At 39.5% G+C, this 13,462-nt stretch overlaps 1 protein-coding gene across 1 annotated transcript in view; it reads left to right on the top strand.

Moving 5' to 3' along the window:
- The window catches only part of PRELID2 (PRELI domain containing 2), a 764,348-nt gene extending 752,605 nt beyond the window's left edge, over nucleotides 1-11,743 (top strand). Inside the window, exon 18 of the mRNA XM_079916212.1 lies at nucleotides 11,716-11,743. The gene's annotated coding sequence lies outside the window, so the exon portion shown is untranslated. The remainder of the gene's footprint in view (nucleotides 1-11,715) is intronic.
- The last annotated feature ends 1,719 nt before the right edge of the window (nucleotides 11,744-13,462 follow it).

The raw sequence follows: 13,462 nt of genomic DNA, 5'->3' as shown, positions 1-13,462 counted from the left end.
CTACCCAAAGCCAGGATGATTTCTCTGAAGTACAGTATGTATGATGCTAATCTTTTATCTGAAACATCACTGTCTCCCATTACTCTCAGAAAAAAGTCTGAATCCTTTCATTTACAGACCCTACATTCTGGCCATCTTTATCTCTTTCAATTCTCCCTTAGCCCTCCTTCCTTCAGCACATTGACATTTTTTTTTCTTTCTTAATATCTTTATTAGAGTATAATTGCTTTACAATTGTGTGCCAGTTTCTGCTTTATAACAAAGTGAATCAGTTATACATATACATATGTCCCCATATCTCTTCCCTCTTCCATCTCCCTGCCTCCCACCCTCCCTATCCCAACAGTCTAGGTGGTCACAAAGTACTGAGCTTATCTCCTTGTGCTATGCAGCTGCTTCCCACTACCTATTTTACGTTTGGTACTGTATATATGTCAATGCCACTCTCTCACTTTGTCCCAGCTTACCGTCAAGTCCATTCTCTAGTAGGTCAGCATTTTTATTACGGTCTTGCCCCTAGGTAGGTTCTTCTGACCATTTTCTTTTTTTTTTAGATTCCATATATATGTGTTAGCATACAGTATTTGTTATCCTCTTTCTGACATACTTCACTCTGTATGACAGTCTCTAGGTCCATCCACCTCACTACAAATAACTCAGTTTCATTCCTTTTTATGGCTGAGTACTATTCCATTGTATATATGTGCCACATCTTCTTTATCCATTCATCCGATAATGGGCACTTAGGTGGCTTCCATGTCCTAGCTATTGTAAACAGAGCTGCAATGAACATTGTGGTACATGACTCTCTTTGAATTATGATATTCTCAGAGTATATGCCCAGTAGTGGGATTTCTGGGTCGTACGGTAGTTCTATTTTTAGTTTTTAAGGAACCTCCACACTGTTCTCCACAGTGGCTGTATCAATTTAGATTCCTACCAACAGTGCAAGAGGGTTGCCTTTTCTCCACACCCTCTCCAGCATTTATAGTTTGCAGATTTTTTGATGATGTCCATTCTGACCTGTGTGAGATGATATCTCATTGTAGTTTTGATTTACATTTCTCTAATGATTAATGATGTTGAGCATCCTTTACTGTGTCTGTTGGCAATCTATATATCTCCTTTGGAGAAATGTTTATTTAGGACTTCTTCCCATTTTTGGATTGCGTTGTTTGCTTTTCTGATATTGAGCTGCATGAGTTGCTTGTATGTTTTGCAGATTAACCCTTTCTCAGTTGCTTAATTTGCAAATATTTTCTCCCATTCTGAAGGTTGTCTTTTCGTCCTGTTTAAAGTTTCCTTGGCTGTGCAAAAGCTCTGAAGTTTCATTAGGTCCCATTTGTGTATTTTTGTTTTTATTTCCATTTCTCTAGGAGGTGGGTCAAAAAGGATCCTGCTGTGATTTATGTCATAGAGTGTTCTGCCTAGGTTTTCCTCTAAGAGTTTGATGGTGTCTGGCCTTACATTTAGGTCTTTAATCCATTTTGAGTTTATTTCTTTGCATGGTGTTAGGGAGTGTTCTAATTACATTCTTTTACATGTAGCTGTCCAGTTTTCCCAGCACCACTTATTGAAGAGGCTGTCTTTTCTCCACTGTATATTCTTGCCTCCTTTATCAAAGATAAGGTGACCATATGTGCGTGAGTTTATCTCTGGGCTTTCTATACTGTTCCATTGATCTATATTTCTGTTTTTGTGCCAGTACCATAAAGTCTTGATTATTGTAGCTTTGAAGTTTAGTCTGAAGTCAGGGAGCCTGATTCCTCCACTTCCATTTTTCTTTCTCAAGATTGCTTTCACTATTCACGGTCTTTTGTGTTTCCATACAAATTGTGAAATTTTTTGTTCTAGATCTGTGAAAAATGCCAGTGGTAGATTCATAGGGATTGCATTGAATCTGTAGATTGCTTTGGGTAGTGGAGTGATTTTCACAATGTTGATTCTTCCAATCCAAGAACATGGTATATCTCTCCATCTATTTGTATCATCTTTAATTTCTTTCATCAGTGTCTTATAATTTTCTGCATATAGGTCTTTTGCCTCCTAGGTAGGTTTATTCCTAGATATTTTATTCTGTTTGTTGCAATGGTAGCTGAGAGTGTCTTCTTAATTTCACTTTCAGATTTTTCATCATTAATATATAGGAATGCAAGAGATTTTTGAGCATTAATTTTGTATCCTGCTACTTTACCAAATTCATTGATTAGCTCTAGAAGTTTTCGGGTAGCGTCTTTAGGATTCTCTATGTAGAGTATCATGTCATCTGCAAACAGTGATAGCTTTTCTTCTTCTTTTCTGATTTGGATTCCTTTTATTTCCTTTTCTTCTCTGATTGCTGTGGCTAAAACTTCCAAAACTATGTTGAATACTAGTGGTGAGAGTTGGCAACCTTGTCTTGTTCCTGATCTTAGTGGAAATGATTACAGTTTTTCACCATTGAGGACGATGTTGGCTGTGGGTTTGTCATATATGACCTTTATTATGTTGAGGAAAATTCACTCTATGCCTACTTCCTGGAGGTTTTTTATCATAAATGGGTGTTGAATTTTGTCGAAAGCTTTCTCTGCATGTATTGAGATGATCATATGGTTTTTTTCCTTCAATTTGTTAATATGGTGTATCACATTGATTGATTTGCATATATTAAAGAATCCTTGCATTCCTGGGATAAACCCCACTTGATCATAGGGTATGATCCTTTTAATGTGCTGTTGGATTCTGTTTGCTAGTATTTTGTTGAGGATTTTTGCATCTATGTCCATCTGTGATATTGGCCTGTAGTTTTCTTTCTTTGTGACATCCTTGTCTGGTTTTGGTATCAGAGTGATGGTGGCCTTGTAGAATGTGATTTGGAGTGTTCCTCCCTCTGCTATATTTTAGATGAGTTTGAGAAGGATAGGAGATAGGTCTTCTCTAAATGTTTGATAGAATTCGCCTGTGAAGCCATCTGGTCCTGGGCTTTTGTTTTTTGGAAGATTATAAATCACAGTTTCAATTTCAGTGCTTGTGATTGGTTGGTTCATATTTTCTATTTCTTCCTGGTTCAGTCTCGGAGGTTGTGCATTTCTAAGTATTTGTCCATTTCTTCCAGGTTGTCCAATTTATTGGCATATAGTTGCTTGTAGTAATCTCTCATGATCCTTTGTATTTCTGCAGTGCCAGTTGTTACTTCTCCTTTTTCATTTCTAATTCTATTTATTTGAGACTTCTCCCTTGTTTTCTTGATAAGTCTGGCTAATGGTTTATCAATTATGTTTATCTTCTCAAAGAACCAGCTTTTAGTTTTATTGATCTTTGCTATTTGCTATTTAGTTTTATTGGTCTTTGCTTTGTTTCCTTCATTTCTTTTTCATTTATTATTGATCTGATCTTTATGATTTCTTTCCTTGTGCTAAGTTTGGGGGTTTTTTTGTTCTTCTTTCTCTAATTGCTTTAGTTGTAAGGTTAGGTTGTTTATTTGAGATGTTTCTCGTTGCTTAAGGTAGGCTGTATAGCTATAAACTTCTCTCTTGAAACTGCTTTTGCTACGTCCCATAGGTTTGGGTCATTGTGTTGTCATTGTCATTTGTTTCTAGGTATTGTTTGATTTCCTCTTTGATTTCTTTAGTGATCTCTTGGTTATTAAGTACTGTGTTGTTTAGCCTGCATGTGTTTGTATTTCTTAAAGATTTCTTCCTGTAATTGATATCTAGTTTAATAGCATTGTGGTCAGAAAAGATCCTTGATACGATTTCAATTTTCGTAAATTTACCAAGGCTTGATTTATGTGAAGATGTGATCTACCCTGGAGAATGTTCCATGATCACTTGAGAAGAATGTGTATTCTGTTGTTTTTGGATGGAATGTCCTATAAATATCAATTAAGTCCAATTTGTTTAATGTATCATTTAAAGCTTGTGTTTCCTTATTTATTTTCAGTTTGGATGATCTGTCCACTGTTGAAAGTGGAGTGTTAAAGTCCCCTCATATGATTGTGTTACTATCGATTTCCCCTTTTATGGCTGTTAGTATTTGCCTTATGTATTGTGGTGCTCCTATGTTGGGTGCATAAATATTTACAATTGTTATATCTTATTCTTAGATTGATCCCTTGAGCATTATGTAGTGTCCTTCTTCATCTCTTGTAATAGTCTTTTTTTTAAGTCTATTTTGTCTGATATGAGAATTGCTACTCCAGCTTCATTTTGATTTCCATTTGCATGGAATATCTTTTCCCATCCCCTCACTTTCAGTCTGTATGTGTCCCTAGGTCTGAAGTGGGTCTCTTGTTGAGAGCACATATACAGGTCATGTGTTTGTATCCATTCAGCCAGTCTATGTCTTTTGGTTGGAGCATTTAATCCATTTACATTTAAGGTAATTATCGATATGTATGTTCCTATTCCCATTTTGTTAATTGTTTGGGGTTTGTTATTGTAGGTCTTTTCCTTCTCTTGTGTTTCCTGCCTAGAGAAGTTCCTTTAGCATTTGTTGTAAAGCTGGTTTGGTGGTGCTGAATTCTCTTAGCTTTTGCTTGTCTGTAAAGCTTTTAATTTCTCCGTCAAATCTGAATGAGATCCTTGCTGGGTAGAGTAATCTTGGTTGTAGGTTTTTCCCTTTCATCACTTTAAGTATGTCCTGCCACTCCCTTCTGGCTTGCAGAGCTTCTGCTGAAAAATCAGCTGTTAACCTTATGGGTATTCTCGTATGTGTTACTTTTGTTTTTCTCTTGCTGCTTTTAATATTTGTTCTTTGTATTTAATTTTTGATAGTTTGATTAATATGTGTCTTGGTGTGTTTCTCCTTGGATTTATCCTGTATGGGACTCTCTATGCTTCCTAGACTTGATTAACTATTTCCTTTCCCATATTAGGGAAGTTTTCAACTATAATCTCTTCAAATATTTTCTCAGTCCCTTTCTTTTTGTCTTCTTCTTCTGGGACCCCTATCATTCTAATGTTGGTGCATTTAATATTGTCCCAGTGGTCTCTGAGACTGTCCTCAATTCTTTTCATTCTTTTTTCTTTATTCTGCTCTGTGGTAGTTATTTCCACTATTTTATCTTCCAGGTCACTTATACTGAGGTTCTTCTGCCTCAGTTATTCTGCTACTGATTCCTTCTAGAGAATTTTCAATTTCATTTACTGTGTTGTTCACCTGTGTTTGCTCTTTAGTTCTTCTAGGTACGTGTGAAACGTTTCTTGTATTTTCTCTATTCTATTTCCATGACTTTGTATCATCTTGACTATCATTATTCTGAATTCTTTTTCAGGTAGACTGCCTATTTCCTCCTCATTTGTTAGGTCTGGTGGTTTTTTGCCTTGCTCCTTCATCTGCTGTGTGTTTCTCTGTCTCCTCATTTTGCTTAACTTACTGTGTTTGGGGGTCTCCTTTTTGTAGGCTCGAGGTTCGTAGTTTCTGTAGTTTGTGGTGTCTGTTCCCAGTGGCTAATGTTAGTTCAGTGGGTTGTGTAGGCTTCCTGATGGAGGGGACTAGTGCATGTGTTCTGTTGGATAAGGCTGGATTTTGTCTTTCTGGTGGGCAGGCCACATCTAATGGTGTGTTTTGGGGTGTCTGTGGCCTTATTATGATTTTAGGCAGCCTCTGTGCCAATGGATGGGGTTGTGTTCCTGTCTTGCTAGTTGTTTGGCATAGGGTGTCCTGCACTGTAGCTTGCTGGTCGTTGAGTGGAGCTGGGTCTTGGCATTGAGATGGAGATCTCTGGGAGATTTTCACCATTTGATATTACGTGGAGCTGGGAGGACTCTTGTGGACCAGTGTCCTGAACTTGGCTCTCCCACATAAGTGGCACAGCCCTGACAGCTGGGAGGAGCACCAAGAGCCTGTCCTCCATATGGCTCAGAATAAAAGAGAAAAAAAGAGAACAAAAGAAGAAGATAAACTAAAATAAAGTTATTAAAATGAAAAATAATTATTAAGAAAAAAAATTTTTTAAGTAATTAAAAAAAAATGGACAGAACCCTCAGACAAATGGTAAAAGCAAAGCTATACAGACAAAATCACACACAGAAGCATAAACATCCACACTCACAAAAAGAGAAAAAGGGAAAAAATATGTATATATCGTTGCTCCCAAAGTCCACCTCCTCAATTTGGGATGATTCGTTGTCTATTCAGGTATTCCACAGATGCAGGGTACATGAAGTTGATTGTGGAGATTTAATCCGCTGCTTCTGAGGCTACTGGAAGAGATTTCCCTTTCTCTTCGTTCTTTGCACAGCTCTTGGGGTTCAGCTTTGGATTTGGCCCTGCCTCTGCATGTAGGCTGCCTGCGGGCATCTGTTCTTCGGTCAGATAGGATGGTGTTAAAGGAGCAGCTGATTCGGGGGCTCTAGCTCACTCAGGCCATGGGGAAGGAAGGGGTACAGATGTGGGGCAAGCCTGCAGCAGCACAGGCTGACATGACTTTGCACCAGCCTGAGGTGCGCCATGTGTTCTCCCGGGAAGTTGTCCCTGGATCACAGGACCCTGGCTGTGGCGGGCTGCACAGGCTCCTGGGAGGGAGGTGTGGATAGTGACCTGTGCTTGTACACAGCCTTCTTGGTGGCTGCAGCAGCCTTAGCATCTCATGCCCATCTCTGGGGTCTGCGCTGACAGCCGCAGCTCACGCCCGTCCCTGGAGCTCCTTTAAGCGTGGCTCTTAAGCCCATGTCCTTGCATACCAGGAAGCAAAGAGGCAAGAAAAAGTCTCTTGCCTCTTGAATAGCTCCAGACTTTTTCCCGGACTCCCTCCAGGCTCGCTGTGGCGCACTAGCCCCTTCAGGCTGTGTTCACACAGCCAACCCCAGTCCTCTCCCTGGGATCCGACCGAAGCCCGAGCCTCAGCTCCCAGCCATGCCCGCCCCGGCGGGTGAGCAGACAAGCCTCTCGGGCTGGTGAGTGCTGGTCGGCACCGATCCTCTGTGCGGGAATCTCTCCGCTTTGCCGTCCGCACCCTGTTGCTGTGCTCTCCTCCGTGGCTCTGAAGGTTCTCCACTCCGCCACCCGCAGTCTCTGCCCACGAAGGGGTTTCCTAGTGTGTGGAAACCTTTCCTCCTTCACAGCTCCCTCCCACTGGTGCAGGTCCTGCCCCTATTCTTTGTCTCTGTTTTTTTTTTTTTTCTTTTACCCTACCCAGGTGCACGGGGAGTTTCTTGCCTTTTGGAGGTCTGAGGTCTTCTGCCAGCAATCAGTAGGTGTTCTGTAGTTGTTCCACATGTAGATGTATTTCTGATGTATTTGTGGGGAGGAAGGTGATCTCCACGTCTTAATCTTCTGCCATCTTGAAGCTCCTCCCCCACATTGACATTTTCAAAACATATCTTGAGTGTGCCATACTCTTTCTTCATTCTAGGACTTTGCATATTTTGTTCTCTTTGCCTGGAATGCCCTTTCACCAATTATTCTCTAACATAGTTCCTACTCCTTTGTAGTGATTGAATAATGTCCCCCCAAAATTCATGTCTACCTGGAGCCTCAGTATAAAACCTTATTTGTAAATACAGTCTTTGCAGAAGTAACTAGGATAATTATTGAAATGAGATTATATTAGATTAGGAGGGGCACTAAACCCCATGAGGATGTCCCTGTAAGAGACAGACAAGGACATACAGAGATACAGAAAAGAAGGCAATGTGAAGATGGAGTCAGAGATTGGAGTGATGAATTTATAAGCCAAGGAAAGCCAAGGATTGCCTGCAGCCACCGGAAGCTAGGAGATGGACAGGTTCTGTCTCAGAGGCTCCAGAAGGAACCTGTGTGGACACTTTGATTTTGGATTTTCAACCTCGTGACCTGTGAGATTACATTTCTGTTGTTTTAAGTTAACTAGTTTGTGGGACTTTGTTACAACAACCCTAGAATATCAATATATCTTTCTTTGGATATCACTGTACATGGTACCTCCTTTGCAAAGCCTTCCCTTATACCACTAGTCTGAATCAAGTAGCCCTTTAATGTGTTGCCCTAGGATCTTCTATTTTTTTCCACTTCATTATGTTTAAATTTCTTGTTTGCTTTGCTTCCAGGAAGCTATACTACACAGCCTTTCACACGTGTGCCTAGGACCTATCACAATGACCAGCATGTAACAGGTTTCCACAAGCAGGCTCTGACTGATTTACTGTACCTTATTACTCTGTCTCCTTTTGACACCTAGTAAAGTGGCTGCTACATACCAAGTGCTCAGTAAATGTTGTTTACTCAGTGATGGATTCTGTCAGTTGGCTCATGCTGCTAGTAGTGGCGTGAACCATTGACTATGGCTCTCATCCATCCTTAGCCTCACTAAAGTGTGTAGAGCTTGCCCAGAGGAGGTTCCATTTGTAGAGTCCTTAATAATTCCACAATCCTTTCTCACCTAAAACTCAAGGTGAATGTCCAAAAGCCCTGTGAATCTTGTGTAACAACTGTTCTTATATCCAATTTGAGGGAAAAAAATCCAGATCTTATAACTAGACAGTCACAGTAGAACTGAGAAGTTCTGATTCCATATTCATCATTCCTGCCACTGAATTCTATGACCCTGTTAACACTGGCACAAAAACAACCCAATCTTTCAATTATCCATTTAAGCAAAATGCTTTTACTGATCCTTGTGACAGGTAAAGGAAAAACTGTTGAGAGGGCTTAAGCAAGATGACAGGGAGTATAGGGCAATAAGATTCTAAGGGCATATATCCCAGGAGAATCTCAAGTGGTGGCAGATAGTCATAGTTGTCATATGAGCTCTTGTGTCTTCTTGGTCATTTCTATATGTGTCCTACCTCATCAGAAACATGTTATGGAGCCAGCAAACCAGTAGGTAATGTGAAAACTAAATGGAAAAAGAAGTAAAAGACGAACTAGAGAGTGCATACTTGTTCTGAATAAAACAAGAGGAAATGCAATTGTGCATTACAATGAGTCAGTGTTCTACAAAAGGCATGGAGTTGGCCATGCGATTGAGAGTGAGAAGCAAAGACCTGTGGTAGTGGAGAGGAAGGCAAAAATAGCAACATATTTTTTCTTTCACAATTTCCACTTGAGGAGTAGTTGGAAGCTAGTCAGGCCTGGGATTTCCAGATTTCTCCTGAGATAAATAAATGATGTTTGCTCTCTTTGTGTGCGTGAAATAAGCTCACAGAAATATATGTATATCTCCATAGTATATCTGTCCCCTGAGAGAAGAAAAAACTTTTTTTATTTTAAGACTGAAACAGAAAATGTGTTGCAACAGTACACACTCTTTGGGAATGGAAAATACAAGACAGCATGTACGTTACATAGGGTCAAACAGGAGGAGCAAAGAAGTCTCTGCATTTTTACTGCAGGTGGTACCCTGTGTGGTTAAATGCATAGGTTTTGCAGTTACACTGACTTTGTACAAATCTTGGATCTATTACTAACTCATCTGTATAGGCTTGTACAAATAATTTCATTTCTTCATGCCTCAGTAGAAATCTATAATATGGGGACAAATAATATACATAATTTATAGGGTTGAGATACGAGTAATAGGAATTATGACATAAATAACATAAAATAGTACACAGCGTGCAGTAAACACTCAATAAATATAAGCCCTTATTTTTAATGTTTATCTCATGTGGATTCGGCAATAAAAATGTAAAGGTGAAAGAGAACTATGCACAATAGTCAAATGCTCAGACTGTCGGGACTGGAACACCCTGTCCCTTATTGGCTGTGTGCTATTAGGGAGTGATTTAATTTCACTAAGCCTCATTGTCTTCTTTGGTAAGGCAAGATGATGATAATACCTTTCGCACAAGGTTGTTATGTTATATAAAACACTTACTCAATTACCTGGCACATAGTACAAGTCTACAAATGGCAGCTCTTTCTATTACAGAGCCAGAATTCTTATGAATTGGCTGTGAGAACTGATTGCTTTAGCAAAACACAGTATGTAAAGCAGTAAAGCTTTTCGTTCCATGGGCCACTAAGAGGAAAAGCCCTTTAGTTCGGCTCTTTAAAGAAAAAAAAAGCAAATAAACAAACCAACAAAGGAAATAACCTTGCTGAAAAAAGATGAAAGATATTGAATTTTTAATAGTAGAGTAAGGCATGTTTCTGGGGTGTGTGTGTGTGTGTCTCCTATAGGTACCAAAGTGATAGTAGGTGTTCCTTTGTCACACTTTATTTGAGGATAGAACAAATACTGAGGTTGCACAAACCTCCTTTGTAGAGGCAGCTCAACTGATGTAGCCATGTGACAGTGTGGTCATTGGAAGCCTATACAGTTTTGAAAAACTTTAAGAGGAGAGCATGGAGGTGGTCAATGACTAAAATGTTTCAGAAAATTCAGCTTTCAGTTGGAACTAAAAATGTAAATTCAATATGAAATAGCATAGCTAAGCATCAGGGTCTGACAGCTGAGGTCCCACCATTAAGGCAAGAAAGTATTCCTATGGGTAACATTTGGCCTGGCTTGAAAGCTATGCTAAGAGTCAGGGGGGAGGAACAGTAACTCTTCTTAATAAACACATATATATCAGGAACTACACTGAGTATTTTCCTCCATCTAATCCCTATCATAAGGCTCTGAGATATGTAACATGATGGGTATTTAAGATCAGATATTTGGATTCAGGTAGCCTGGGGTTCGAATCTCAGCTCTTCCATCTTCTACCTGGGTGAACCTGGGCACAGTAAGTCTCCATTTTATCATGGGGCTAATAAAGCTGCCTTCCTGGGCTCTTCTCAGGGTTCTATCAAACAATGAATGCAAAGATCCTAGCACAATGCCTGCCACATAGTAATTGGTCAACAAAAGGAAGTTACAACCCGTGTTGTTATGCTCATTTTACAGAAAAGAAAGTTATGACTTAGGAGAGGGCACAAAAGGCTAAAACTAAAAATCTTAATTAATGGAGAATTTTGCAGGATGATATGAAATCCATGTTATTTCTAGGTACTGCCAAGTTTCTCAATTCTCGGTCCACAGCCATGTTTATGGAGAATTTCCTCAAGATCTCCCACACCCATCTCCTCATGCTGTGACACTTAACATTCTCCTTCCCAACAGTAACAACAAGACTTACTGCCACATGTGCAATATTTACCATGTAGCAAATTTGGCACTAAATTTTTTATATGCATTGTTTTCAATTTATTGCAATAAGTATCTATGAGGTAGATATTGTTTTTGACACTTGAAGATGAGGTAAGTAGAGCATAGAGAGAATAAATAATTTGCCCCAAATCTCACAAACAAGACAGTAGGAGACCAGGGATTTGAAGTTGGTTTTGTTAAACTTTAAAGCTCTTACTCATAACACATCACTCCCAATATTAACCTGTAGCCTTCTGCTGTGTTATTGGATCTGAGACACTGAAATAAAATTTAAATGAAAGAATGAACATTGAGTGCCCTTTTTAGGATCCAAAGACTCAGTAAATATAGTCTTGACAAAATATGACACATACGCCACTACAACACCCTGCTTGGGTACTGAAAGCGATGTAGCGTCAGAATTCTTTTCAACAGAGATTCATGATCAATCTGAGTTCACAAACAAAATGTATATTGTTTGCAATCTCACATCTATTTTGACGGGCTCCTTTTTTACAGGAGGATATGCATATTCTGAGAAGGAAAGTTATTTTCCCAAGATAATGCTACCCCAAGACAGCATGTCAATGGCAGATGCAGCCTGGGAACTGGATCCCAGACTTCCAGCACGTGCTCATTCCACGAACCCCCAACACTTATTCTGACTTCTTTTGCTCTAGGGAGACTCTGCTTGTGATTGGGCAGCCTTTGGAAATCACAAGCAAGAAGCCACTAATAGCACATACCCTATGTGAGTATCTGTGAACAAACCTCCAACTCTTGCCATGGAGAGGATATACACTACTTTTCAGTTAAAATTTCTGTATGGTTCTAAGCTTCCTATTAGCCTTTTGCTAAAATAGGGCTCATATAACCTGGTTTCAAATACAATCCATAGGTTAATTCATGTGCTTTGATCTGTCCTAGTTGTAAATTGCTTGTTAAGAGAAATGTAAATTAGACTGGCAGCTGCTTGCAACATCTCAGAAGGTATCAAAATGTATAGTCTGGTGAAACAGCATCTGTAGTAGTCACGACAGGCTACCTGCTATAAAAAGAATAATTCCTGAGCTAAGGGCTTAATACAATAAAAATTAGTTTTTCACTGTCTGAGGTAGGTTGGTGGCCAGGAAAGGACTGATAGTGGAGGGAGGCTGTATTTCATGCAGTAATTCAGGGTCTCATGTAACTCTGCACTCAGCAGGTAGATGGGAAAAGAGAAAGAAATCGGGTATTCCTGTGGAAGGTTTTTATGGGCTAGACCTCAAAGTCATACCCATTTCTTCCTACTTCCATTGTCTAGGGCCCAATCCCATGATCAAAATTAATCATAAGGCAAGATGGGTAATGTGGTGTCTAGCTGGGTGCCCAGGAGGCAAAAGTGTTGGTACACAGCTTGCTAGTGTGTCTGCAACAGCCAGCAAACTCCCTCCCCATCACAATTCATACGCGTATAGACACACACACTTACAGAACTGGCCTGAAGGAGGGGACGTTCAAACCTTGGCCATAACATTAACAAAGAAAACAAACAAGAAATCAGCCTAATAGTTATTTTTCATCTGGGCATGAGCTTTTAAACATTTGAAGCAGGGGAGGAGAAATATGTATCAATTTTAGATAGGAATTATTTTTTATCCATTAATTCTGATTCTAGGTACTCATCTGAAGTTAAGTAAGAAGAAGATGCACAAGAGTATGTGTAAAAAGATGCTCATTACATCTGTATTGGAATAGGAAAATAGTAGATTAAAATGCACATAATAGAAGATTGATTAGATAAATTATGGTGCATTTATACAATGTAGTACTCTGGCTTTATATACTATAAAGTATTTCCACATACAGTAACATTTCTATAATAACAAGTAGCAAAATAACAAATACAGTAAATACTATACATTCATCAGTGCCACCCTGGGCCGCAGGCACTATGTGAAGGCTGTGCAGTGGAACTGTACAACACAGCAGCCCTGGCAATACCTAAATCAATATCTGTGTTTATATCTCTGTCTCTATCTCCTCTCAGTTCTATCCAGTAGATAGTGCTTTACAAACTTGGGGAACAAATGTATTTCCATCTCTTTTATTTTCCTCAATTAATTGCTGAAGTTTCCACATACCTTAATTGCAGAAAATCCAGAATCTCCATCAAAACGCTCTTCGATCCCTTTGAATAATCCAAGAAAGTTGGGAGCATGGATGGCGCAGATGTGGGGATGTGTGGAACATTTGGTTTCCATTCCCTGGGGGAAGTACACTACAGTACACTGCTTCCCTATGGAGTTACTGACAAGAGCTGCACACGGCCTGAGACACAGTGTATGTCTTCTTCTCTACTTTGGCATCAGACACAACCCACTATCACAAAAGCTTTTAGGTGATAGACAGCTTTTCTCTAAATTCTCAAAGCAAACATTGTCAAAT

The sequence above is a fragment of the Stenella coeruleoalba genome (assembly GCF_951394435.1).
Source record: "Stenella coeruleoalba genome assembly, chromosome: 3".
In the NCBI taxonomy this organism is placed as follows: Eukaryota; Metazoa; Chordata; class Mammalia; order Artiodactyla; family Delphinidae; genus Stenella; species Stenella coeruleoalba.
The sequence above is the reverse complement of the archived record's forward strand: the minus strand, read 5'-3'. Positions and strand labels throughout refer to the sequence as shown.